Source organism: Dreissena polymorpha, chromosome 6 (genome assembly GCF_020536995.1).
Source record: "Dreissena polymorpha isolate Duluth1 chromosome 6, UMN_Dpol_1.0, whole genome shotgun sequence".
NCBI lineage: Eukaryota > Metazoa > Mollusca > Bivalvia > Myida > Dreissenidae > Dreissena > Dreissena polymorpha.
The window spans coordinates 66,867,302-66,878,419 of NC_068360.1; the positions used below are offsets into that span (position 1 = coordinate 66,867,302).

At 33.9% G+C, this 11,118-nt stretch overlaps 1 protein-coding gene across 1 annotated transcript in view; it reads left to right on the top strand.

Moving 5' to 3' along the window:
* The window catches only part of LOC127836268 (Na(+)/H(+) exchanger beta-like), a 150,231-nt gene that overhangs the window by 3,266 nt on the left and 135,847 nt on the right, over positions 1 to 11,118 (top strand). The window lies entirely within an intron of this gene.

Here is an 11,118-nt window from a genome sequence, read left to right on the forward strand (position 1 = left end):
TCATATAGTACCTAAGAAACATCAATAATGATATTTTTCATGTTAACATCTAGTTAGAAAATATACCATGCGGGTTAAGATTGTCAACATGAAATTAGGCTGCCCGGTGTTATACCTAACACAAAGCTTTTCAATCGGTGTTTCATAACAAGCAGATGATAATTCATACACGATTCGTAAATGCACGTAAAGTAGGAGCCTGGTCTAGTGGTAGGATGCTGGTCTAGGAACAGGAAGGTCCCTGGTTCAAATCCCGCTCAGACCACATAATTTTTCTAAGCAAAAAATTATTCCCACGCCTGCTCCTCTCCACCCAGGAGTATAAATGGGTACCTGTGAGCGAAAAAAAAGCAAATATGCCGTGGCTGCATACTGCGCCGAATGTAAACGGACGACTTATATCCAAGTGATTAGGGGGTCAATGTCAAAGCCGATTGAAGATGAGTATATTATCATAATCAAACTTTTGACGCATGTATTTACCATTTGCATTTGCACAAGATATGTCAGCCGACGTCAAATACACAAAAAACCAGGGACGATTGTTTCCGTAAAATCATAATCAGAACGACACGGTCATATGTGAATGTAACCAGAAACCAACTTCTTTTTTTGTTTTCCTTTCAGACTGTACCTCCAATTGAAGCGCAGTGATGTACATAAAATCTGACACAAAGTATCGTCATTTCTATATAACCACTCACGTTTTATCGCACTGTCACCCATAAAGAAATATTGGATGAGTGTTATTTATTACGAAAATTATGACACAATTATTTATTGCAAGATTATACTTCAGAGTGGATTCCCTTGAAGCAAAGTCATGTACTCCAAACAATTCAAAGTGCATTTATATTAAAGAGACAATTCAGTTTCAACTAAATAATATATACGACTCACTACTTATATCTGCACTAGGTGACACGATACTTGTGAATGCAGAGTGCATTACGATAAAATTGTAACTGGTCAACACGATAACGTACGAACAAATTGTGTTATACATTTTACTGACGAATTGTTTGATACGTATTTAATGTTAAAGTGATTATATAGATGCTTGCTTTAAAAATACAGATATATTTTTTTATGATTTAAAAAATAAATCAATATAAAAAAACGTTCATTAGAAGTAATACCAAAAATATCAACGAAATAAGAGTTGTATATAATGTTAAAAAGCTTTCGTTTGCACAGATAAAACGTATGTACCAACACATGTAGGCTGTTGAAAATCAGAAATCTGTGTCTATTTGTTGATACGATCGGTGTTAACGTGAGTGCAATGAATTACGTTGAGCTAAATAAAATTTACAGTGCCGTTTGAAGCTTATCAATGATACATATCATTTATCGTTCATAATCTATTGTTAGTTAAAGATTTGCGAAAATAAAATAAAAACACTTATATTATATGACAGCGTCACATCTACTGTAAGCTGTAGTGCCTGTATGTACGTTTATCCCGTAGGGTACGGGATAAGATTCTATATATAGTTTTGTATTCACAGTTTTCTATGTTGTACCTGAAAGAATTGTACAACTTGAAATAAACAGGGGTGAAAGCAAAAGACGGGAACAAATATCAGTGTTGTTCGAAGTGGGTATCAAAAACAAATCTTGTCCAAGTTAACTTTGAGGGATATTAAATCAGTCATTCTGGCAATAACGTTCCACTATTAAAAACGTTATCGATTCATTAACCATGATGACTAAATACATATAATGATCGCTTCTGCACATATTCCGAAAGTCGCCTTCTCCCATGTTGATTTTTACACGTTTCTACAAAATAATTAAATTGCATTGACAGCTGAAACTGCAATGTAATTAATAAAAACAACTAAATCTTGGTTTATTACGATGCAGTGAAGTCTTTTGTACCGAAAATCCAGAGGTTTAGTCATTTGAAAAAAGCTCATTCATTTTCGAGTGAACCCAAATGACACATTTCGTTTACGGGCGTTGTTTTTATAAATGTGCTTTCACAAAACGCCCATTGATATCACAAGTTAAGAAAAGGCTAAGAATTAAAGAAGGACTGTGAAACACATATATACTGCCGGACAAACACTTTTTGTTAACCCATGTATGACTAGTGTCTAGAAAAAGGCATTGGAAAAAGCGTAGACCAAGATGAGACGCCGCATGATGCGGCGTCTCATCACTGCGCTGTTTGCTTACAGGAATTTCTGTAAGAAATGTTCTAAATATAGAAATAAATATACTAGACATCCCTAATTTTGGAAATAAATTGATCAAATTTAGAAAGATTGTCGAGTCCACTAGGCATATATGGGTTAAATAGAACCGTCGGTATAAAGCATTGCACATGTATCCAGGGAAACAATATTGTTTGTAAGGAAAGTCTTTTATAGAAGCATACCGCTACCCATCCTTGCACACATCATACAATATGCAACTAATGCTATGGTGATGAACATTTATCAAATTTTTCGATCCCATTGTTAAACTTATGAAAATGAAACATTTAATGTAATAAGTATTACTAAATGATGATAATTGTTTGATGAGAATAATGTATTAGTGATTGCAACTTATGTTTTGACAGAATGATGCACAAAGAGCTAACAATACTTACATGTTTTAAGCAAAACAACTCAAATGAGTGGTACACAGTTTTATCTATTTGTTAGAGATTTACATAGAACTACTAAGTAGTTTTATGCTCATATCGAAAAATTCAATAATGCTATTGGCTTACACCTATTTAATGAGTAATTAAATGTCAATTACATTCAATAAGGTTTATTTGCTACGTTAGTTTTAATTGGACTATCCTTGCTATGCAGTTCTATTTTACTATACGATGTTCCATATTTAATAGTATACCACTTGGCCTTGGCTTAGTCCAGGGAATTTTATAATCTTTTTACAAGAAGTCATATTTTTCAGCTTGCAGACTTTGGGAAGTTTTAACGTAGCTGGATAATAACTAAATTATTATTTGTCCAACTTTCAGGATAGCGGGAGTAAGTTCTAATGCAACTGGTATGTCATAAAATAAATATGTTTTATCTTGCGGGACGTGGGAATCTCTAATGCCGCTAAATTTGCATGTATCAATATTTGTCTTGTTTGCAGGTTATGATAAGATCTTATGGAGCTTACAATTTTAACCGAGTAAACATTTGTACGGCTTGTTTGTAATTTTATTTCAGATGCAGCTTAACATTTACACGGTTTGGGTAGTTCTATCGCACATTGATCTTCACGAAGTTCATATTTTTCAAATCTCACATGGAGCAGGGTGCAACAATGATTTATGACAACCGGGATGCGTATATTGTATTTCTTTCATAAGCATTTTAAATCCTCCTTATAGCTGTGACAGCTCTTCAGTTAGTAGATGATTTATAATTTGATCTTGATTTTGTTAAGATAAGGGGCGATTTAAACGCAATACGGGTTACTCGATTGGGAAACATCTGAATAACTATTGTGAAGCTATTCAATTAACCCATTTATGCCTTGTGGACTCTCCTATCCTTCTAAATTGGATTAATATATTTCTAAAAAAAGGGATGTCTAGTATATTTATTTCTATATTTAGAATATTTCTGACAGAAATTCTTTAAGGAAAACAGCGCAGAACCTGATGAGACGCCGCATGATGCAGGTTCTACGCTGTTTGCCAAAGCTTTTTTTCTAGACGCTAGGCATAAATGAGTTAATATTTACATATCCAGTGATATTGTTTCAGATGTTCGAAGTTCATGAAAGTTGTTGTCACATTCATGATATCACATTTGCACACTAAATACACAATCTCGATAAATGTTTGCTCCACCGTTCCGTCGCGGTGTAAACATTAAATTGTCATTCAGAAAGCATATGAAACCATTCAGAAAACAGCAACAAATGTACGTTATGTATATCAGTTGATTTATTTTAAATAAACAGATTTTTAATAACGCTTTTCTTTTTGATAAATAAAGTAAAGCACTAAACATTGTTTAATAGTTGCTATTCCAGAACATTGGTAAAAATTCTTCGACAACACATATGCCAAACAAATATTTGTCAAGTGTGGATTTATTTTATTATTCTCTACATGCCAACTAGGCATTAGCTCAAGTTTCAATTGATGAAACCACAGACGTTTTTTTTCTTCTAAAATTGAACACAAAAGGTCGCTTGATGCTTTTTAATACCTTTTTTTTTTAAATCAATGTTCCATATTTTCGGATTCGAATACCTTTATAGCGTTATTTGCGAATGGTTGTTCAATGTTTAAGTAGTATGTTGAAATGCGGTTATGTGTGTTTTAAAAATAAAAACGCGAATTGATTTATATATAATACTTTAAAAAGGAAGCACAGACGTGATAATTTCACTTGAAATGAATTATATAAATGTAAACATATCGAACGAATTACACAGAAATAATTAATATTATTATTATTATTATTATTATTATTATTATTATCATTATTATTATTATTATTATGATTATTATTATTATTATTATTATTATTATAATAATAATAATAATAATAATAATAATTGTAATAATAATAATAATGATTATTATTATTTTTTTTTATTATATATATTTCCAAAAATACATACCCATGCGCTTAGCAATCGTTTGACATTTTTTTACTCTTCATACTTTTGGCAAAAGCCACATAAATACTCAGAATCAACGACTATTTCTTAAAATATTTTGTCAAATAAAGTTAAACCATAAAAAAACGGTCTTCCTAATAGCAATAGCAAAATTTCAACGCTAAATGGGGTCTGGTCATATAGATTTAATGAGATACACAATTTACGCAATATTTTACGAAATATCCCTTGATTTTGAGTATTTATGTGGCTTGAAGTGACCATAGAGCACGCTAAAAGGTTCTCCAACGATATCATTCCGTTTGCAGACCGACGATACTCGTAGGCTATTTTCTTACCGCATTTCATAATTGAAATGTGTTCGCTTGATTAAAAGGTACGCCATTGTGTTCAAATCAACAGTTTATTAAATTTCTGTACAGTTAATTCTGGTCGATTTGATCTGGTGTCTTGGTCGAAAGTCTTTCTGTATTGTACTGTTATTTCGTTTATTTGTAATTTTATTTTCATTTGTTCCTTTGGCTGTTTGTTTACATCAGGGTGAAAGTAGATGGTTTTTGTTTCCTTTCAGTCTTATGCAGGAGCAAGATCAGCAAATCTGTATCCTCGCCGATAAACGTTGTGGTTCTATGACGTGATCGTTTCACCTTTGCTTTTACAATATCAACGTATGCATTCCCTAGTGGCACACCGACATTATATCCCCTTTTAGTCAGAGCTGTGCTGAACAGAGAAATCATGCCTGCTTTGTTTGAGACAAAACGTCTCTGGTTTGTGTTTTCTTTGATAGAAAGATCGTCTCCGTAACCATCGAACACCACTGTCGCTTGTCGGTAATGCCTTGCAGTGAAATCTGAATAAGACTCGGCTATATGATATGTATCGCCCTTTTATCATGGAAAACGATGTAGCAAAGAGCCACCATCAAGCACGTAACAATCTGTTTTAGGAATACAGTTCATCACAGCCTCACTTGATGCGTTTTCAGCACGATCGCTTATTGCCTGAATTATCTGAAGCTTGTCTGTTTTAAAAATATGTTCTTGGCTGCAAAGCGGGCAGGAGGATGTGAGATCAGTTCATACGTCAATACGTCAAGAAGGGAAAGATTGTGACACTTACAGGAAAGGTTGGAACTGTAGGGCATGATCAAAAGCACGGTCATAAGCAATCCGTACAGCTGAGCTACTCCTAAGAGTTTTGTTCTTCCTCTCAAATTTATTACCAAAGGCCGACTTTCCCATGATATCTCTTATGATTTTGTCCCCAACCTCATAACATGCATGAATTTTTTTATTCATCTGAGCCAGCTACTTACCCTTACAATGTTTCTCAGAGTAGTGCAAATCTTGTCTGCATTTTCTCGAGATCAGACGCATTTCTTTTGATGCGCGCCTCAATTGAGTCTTTGTGTTGTGTACTTGTAGTGAAGGCCAGGTCTGTTGTACTCGGGTATTACAGGTGCAGATAGGATCCAGAGATTTTGCACTTCCTCAATCACCTCAATCACCCCACTTCTGCGAATTAGACCATCTGTGCTCTTAAGAGATCTCATCAATGTTGGCTCAATGACAAAATCACTGCCTACCAATCTTTAATCTTAAAGCAGTTTCAATGATATCACGATTCTGAGACTCTTCATCGAAGTTTGTAACATAACTTGTAATGTTTGCATCATGTGTGTACTTCTGATGGCATTTTTATGCACTAAAGTACCAGCCTCACTTACAATATCATCCGTCCGTTTCACACTAACTTCATTTATTCCATTCACTTCTTTCCAATATAGGGAAAACCTAATATAAATCGCCTCGTTAAGTGTTCTCACTCGTTATTAAATTATTTATGGGCAAAGAAACATGATGACTTGTTTTATGCTCTGATTTTAAATGCTACACTGTGCACATAATGGGTCCATTATATTGGCCTTGTTGACACAACATTTTAAGAATCAACGCCTGTGAGGCAGTGTTTAGCGCCCGCAGGTCTGATATACATTGTATGTTTGTACAAAGTGGTCTGTTTTAATATTTTGGTGTATATGACGTTTGAACTTCGATATCAAAATATTGCAAATAAAGTTTTACTGGGGACAAAGATTTAAACAAGACATGAACATTACTAATATAAAACTAAAACAAAAAAACACGTTTGAGTCACTAATTATGCACTTGCGATCATTGTGTAAGCGGTAATTTGGACACCATGTTTGATTTCTATGTGACGTTATTGACTAACTTTATTTTGTATTATCCTAATCTGTGCTTTTTGCCCCCTCCCCACCGGAAACCTAAAATGTGATTTTATAATAACATAGTTATAATCATTAATTGGGTTTGGCGGCTATCTTGGACGCCATTTTGGAAAAACAAGAACTTTCCAGTAGTCGGATTTTTGTAAACTTTTGATATGTTATATGGGACATATTACTTTAAAAGCAGTATATTTTAAAAAAGGATTTTCCACAGAATCCCTTTTAAAATGGCCATTTTCAAGGAAATTTCTTTAAAAACAACACACATTTTTTTCACTTTTTATAAGAAAGTACAAAAATGTTATTCTGGCAGTAAAACCCTACTTACATTAAGACAGGAAAATTGAACTGAAAATGTTACGCTGGCGGTACAAACTCCCCAAGGTTCATTATCACATCATCAAATAATTCAACTTAAAATGTTACGCTGGCGGTACAAACTCCCCAATGTTCATTATCACATCAACAAATAATTCAACTCAAATGTTACGCTGGCAGTACAAATTAGACACAAAAATTAAACAGAAAATGTTACACTGGCGGTACAAACTCCTAAAGGTTTATTATCACATCAAAACATAGTTCACATTACGCTGGTGGTTCAAACTCTAAAAAATTTCATCATCACTTCGCAGAAAAATTAAACAAAAATGTTACGCTGGCGGTACAGACTCCAATGGTTCATTATCACATCATATAATTCAACTTAAAATGTTACGCTGGTTGTACAACCTCCAAAATGTTCATTATGACATCAACAAAAATTGATTGTACTTTAAAATTGAACAGAAAATGTTATGCTGGCGGTACAAACTCTCAAAGGTTCATAATCCTTTCGACAGAAAAATTTAACAGAAAATGTTACGCTGGCGGTACAACCTCCCAAAGGTTCATAATCACAACAGATAATTCTTTGAAAATGTTACGCTGGAAGTACAAACTCCAAAATATTCATAATCACTTTGACAGAAAAATTAAAATAAAATGTTACGCTGGCGGTACAAACTCACAAAGGTTCATTCTAACATCAGCAAATAAATCATTCCACTTTAAATGTTACTCTGGCGGTACAAACTCACAAATTTCATAATCACTTTGACAGAAAAATAAAACTAAAATGTTACGCCGGCAGTACAAACTCCCCAAGGTTCATAATCACATAGACAGATAATTCTTTGAAAATGTTACGCCGGCGGGTACAAACTCCCAGATATTAATATTCACTTTGACAGAAAAATAAAATGTTACGCTGGACGTACAAACTCACAAAGGTTCATTATAACAACACCAAATAAATCATTCCACTTTAAATGTTACGCTGGCGGTACAAACTCACAACATTCATCACTTTGACAGAAAAATAAAATTAAAATGTTACGCCGCTGGTACAAACTCCCCAAGGTTAATAATCACAGACAGATAATTCTTTGAAAATGTTACGCTGGCGGTACAAACTCCCAAAGGTTCATTATAACATCACCAAATAAATCATTCCACTTTAAATGTTACGCTGGCGGTACAAACTCACAAAATTCATAATCATTTTGACAGAAAAATAAAACTAAAATGTTACGCCGGCGGTACAAACACCCAGAGGATTATAATCACAATGACAGATAATTCTTTGAAAATTTTACACCAGCGGTACAAAATCCCTGATATTCATAATGACACAGAAAAAATAACACTGAAAAAATGGAAGGTAAATCACTTTTAAATGTATAAATTCTTAATATATTAGTAAATTTTAAAACAAGTAATAATAAATACAGAACACAAACAAGAGCTGTCAGACGACAGGGCGCTTGACTATTGGAGTGCTTGACAGTATAACGTTAGCTATCATGGGGAAATTGTACATACTCAATAATTTATTAGACGATCTTTCAAAAATAAAAAAAAGGAAAAAAAAAATATAAAAATTGGGGGGGGGGGGGGTTGAGAGGGGGTATAATGTGGGGTGTGGTCATTTATTAGACGATCTTTCAAAAATAAAAAAGGAAAAAAAAAATGGGGGGTTAGGGGGGGGGGGGGGGGGGGTGGGGGGGGTAGGGGAGGTGAGAGGGGGGTATAATGTTGGGTGTGTTAATTTACTAGAGGATGTTTAAAAAAAAATGTGGGGGTAGGGGGGTGAGAGGGGGTATAATGTGGGGGGGGGGGTAATTAATTAGATGTTTAAAAAAAAATGGGGGGGGAGGGATTCTGGGTAGGCGCTGGGGTATTGTTTCGGTGGAATCCATTGTAGTATTCAGGTAAGTGTTGTTTTGTCAAAGTAATAATAAAATGTGATCATAAATAAAGAAGTTATGGCAATTTAAGCAAAATGTTGTTTTATCTAAGTGTAAAAGGGGCCATAATTATGCCAAAATGCTTGATACAGTGGTCTGCTCTTGTTTATAGGTTGGGGTCATGTTGGTTAACAAGTATGCAAACTAAAAAAGCAATATGTCAAAGGTTATAGGAAATATTTGGGGTAGTACGCAAACTTTAACATAGATTTATCAATAATATGCATATTCTAAGTATAAAAGGGGCAATAATTCTGTCAAAATGCTTGATACAGTTGTTTGCTCTTGTTGGGGTCATGATGGTAAACAAGTATGCAAAATATGAAAGCAATATGTCAAGGGACAATGAAAATATTTGGGGTAGTACGCAAACTTTAACATTTGCTGCATATTCTAAGTGGAAAAGGGGCCATAATTATGACAAAATGCTTGATAGAGTTGTCTTATCTTGTTTATATGTTGGGATCAAAGATGATGATGCAAAAGAGTCACTTGTTATTAAATCACTATCATTAACAATGGAATGAGTTTCAATGGGAAGACTTGTACTTCTTGACGATGTTTGTTTATATAATGACGATTGCTCAATAAAATCAACAGTTTTCGTTTTGCCGCCAAGGTTTTGCTTAGGAATCTTTTTCACGTTATCTTTCTAATTGTGCGACATATTTGTTTTCCATGCAGCCAAATTACAAAACGCTTAAATTTAATCGCAAATATAATAAGCGCCTGAACAAAATTGAGAATATCTTGTACACGAATTATGCCGACTTTATCCAAATCCAGGTATAGTCTAAAATCCGTACGAAACCGGATCGGACTACGCTTTGTTAAAAAGCGAAACAGCCGATGTCATTAGCGTTTTTTCCCCTATAAGGCTATTAAGAATTTTTTTAGCAAATTTTGGGAAAAAAGTATACTTTTTGCTATTGGGAATATAGCCGATTTCGGCTATAAAATCAGGTCAAAAACAGCCCTAACAAAGGTGATACGCTTCTGCTTTCCCTGATGAACAGTATTGTGTTGCCACCCCATCATCAATGCTATAGCTGTAGACAGCAGTGAATATAAGTTCTCTTTAATGGTGGACAGCTTGCTATGTCCTCTTCTTAGCAGACTTTTGAGAGCTTCCCTGGTGTGGATTCCTCCTAGGCTTAACTTGCAGTGTCATTTTCTGTCGCCACCATCTCCACTTCACCATCCTCAGAAAGATCCATGTTGTTCATATCAACAGCAGACTCTGTTCACAATAGAAGCAATAATAGGATATGTTACTTAAAGACATGAATATTAGATTCTTGTAAATTGAATGTATACCAATCATGCACATTAATAATCTTCATGCAAAATGTTACAATTTAGCCTCAATTATACAGCATCCTACATGTGATAACCCTTCAATTCTCCAGCTTAATCAGTTTACCTTCACTTAAATGTTTGTTGTTATAATAAGAAGTTGTCAAGAGTGGCAAAGCTTTCTCAACAAAACAATCATTCATCATGTTAAAAAGTAAGAAATTGTATTATTAACACACAAACTTAGTCAATTACCTATCTAAGCAAAAAGTATGGAAGGAAATTATCCGTAAAAGCACACAGAGTTAGTCAACAACATACCATTTAAGGTATCACCCCAACGCGGCATATAGTCACTGAACTTGCAGAACAGGAAGTCTGAACTGCAATATAAATGCAATTAATTAGGATATTAAATTCAAAACTTAAACAATTGGCAAAATAAGCCTTGCTTGTACAAAAAAAAATGTCATAATCATATAAAATAAAGTAAAGTATCAGATGTAAATTTTTTATTTAATCTGCACAAATATTTCTTAAAGTGTGTCAATACACATTAAATTCAATTTGGCAAGAGATTCATACAAGGGTACTAACAGTAACAATAATCAAAATAAAATACACACATAGCAATTTAACAAACATTTCTATATACAAAATGTACTTGTATTTTGAATGTAAAACAGT